This window comes from Neovison vison, chromosome 5, assembly GCF_020171115.1.
Source record: "Neovison vison isolate M4711 chromosome 5, ASM_NN_V1, whole genome shotgun sequence".
Lineage (NCBI taxonomy): Eukaryota > Metazoa > Chordata > Mammalia > Carnivora > Mustelidae > Neogale > Neogale vison.
This window is the reverse complement of record NC_058095.1, coordinates 23,214,767-23,216,680: the sequence shown is the minus strand read 5'-3', so window position 1 is coordinate 23,216,680 and position 1,914 is coordinate 23,214,767. Positions and strand designations below refer to the sequence as shown.

The following is a 1,914-nucleotide window of genomic DNA, read 5'->3' as shown; positions in this document are numbered from 1 at the left end:
TCTTAAAAAAAAAAGAAGGCTATCTTAGCACAAATGTTTACCACTCCATCCTCAAAAATCCCTTTAAAATGACAGAGAAAAAAAATACACTAAAGTTTTAAAGCAGATTAGATTATAATAATGGCAAAACCAAACAGAGAAGAGGAATGCATGATCCCATAAAGGAACTCACTAAAAGTGTGAATTTTCCATAAAAGAACCATAGATTTCCTGCTAATGTCAGGAACGAGGCAAGTATATCACTCTCATCATCCTTGTTCAATATTGTGCTGAGGCTCTAACTAGTGTTCTAAGGCAAGGGCCCAAGGGCATCCAGAATTGAAAGGAAGAAGTAAAATTGCCCAAGATGGCATGGATTTCTAAGTGGAAAATCTGGAGGAATCTAAAACATAGCTATTAGAACTAATTATGTGTGTTTAGCAAGATTTTAAGTATAAAGTCAACATATAAAATCAATTGTATTTCTATATACTAGCAATGAACAACTGGAAATAGAAATTTAAAAAATAATACCATGTACAAAAACATCAAAAAATATTAAGAGCTTAGGAAAAAGACTGGTAAAAATATTCAAAACCTACACACTTGAAACTACAAGACTTTGCTCAGAGACCTCAGTAGATGAGGAGGTATACTATGCTCATGGATCAGAAGACTTATACTGTCACGATGTCAGTTCTCCCCAAACTGATGTATAAATTTAACACAATCCCAGTCAAATTCATAGCAGTCTTTTTTTGTAGAAATTGAAAAGTTGATTCTAAAATTCTTCTGGAAGGGTGCCTGGGTGGCTCAGTGGGTTAAAGCCTCTGCTTTCGGCTTGGGTCATGATTCCGGGGTCCCTGGATGGAGCCCCATCTCGGGCTTTCTCCTCTGCGGGGAGCCTGCTTCCTCCTCTCTCTTTCTCTCTGCCTGCCTCTCTGCCTACTTGTGATCTCTGTCTGTCAGATAAATAAATAAAATCTTCAAAAAAAATTATTATGAAAATGCAATGGACTTAGGATAGCCAAAACAATCTCGAAAAAGAAGGTGGGGGTGGGAGGAGTTGAAGGACACTTTCCCCTGGTTGGCGGCACGGAGGCCTCCTATGGCTGGAGTTACTGTAAGAGACCTGAACCTGCAGGAGTTCATCAGAGCTCTGGCAGCCTTCCTCAAAAAGTTTGGGAAGCTGAAGTTTCCTAAATGGGTGGATTTGGTCAAGCTGCCTGAGTGTATAGATCTTGTTCTCTGTGATGAGAACTGGTTCCACAGATGAGCCACTTCCACAGAGCAATGCCTGTATCTCTCGGGCTGCACCAGCTTGGCTCCATGACCAAGATCTATGGGGGACATCAGAGAAACAGCATCGCACCCGGCTCTTCAGTCGATGCTCCAAGAATGTGGCCACAGTGTCCTCCAAGCCCTGGAGGGGCTGAAAGTTACAGACAAGAACCAAGACAGGGGCCACAAACTGACACCTCAGGGACAGAGAGTTCTGGACAGAATCTCTGGACAGATGGCGACTGCCAACAAGAAACGTTAGAACAAACGCTGGGTGGGGGTGCCTTTGGCTCTGGTGGTGATCCCAGGGTCTTGGGACTGACCCCAACATCCAGCTCCCTACTCAGCAGGAAGCCTGTTTCTCCCTCTCCCACTCCCCCTGCTTGTGTTCCCTCTCTCGATCTTGATCTCTCTCTCTCTCTGTCAAATAAATAAATAAAACCTTAAAAAAAAAAAACCTAAAAAGAAAAAAAGAACAGGGGCAGCTGGGTGGCTCAGTGGTTAAACCTCTGCCTTCAGCTCAGGTCATGATCTCAGGGTCCTGGGATCGAGCCCTGCATTGGGCTTTCTGCTCAGCGGGGAGCCTGCTTCCCCCTCTTTCTGCCTGCCTCTCTGCCTACTTGTGATATCTCTCTCTCTCTCTCTCTCTCTGGC

At 43.9% G+C, this 1,914-nt stretch overlaps 1 pseudogene; it reads left to right on the top strand.

Annotated features, from left to right (window-relative positions):
- The first annotated feature begins 1,061 nt into the window (after window positions 1-1,061).
- Window positions 1,062-1,593, top strand: LOC122907637 (annotated as a pseudogene).
- The last annotated feature ends 321 nt before the right edge of the window (window positions 1,594-1,914 follow it).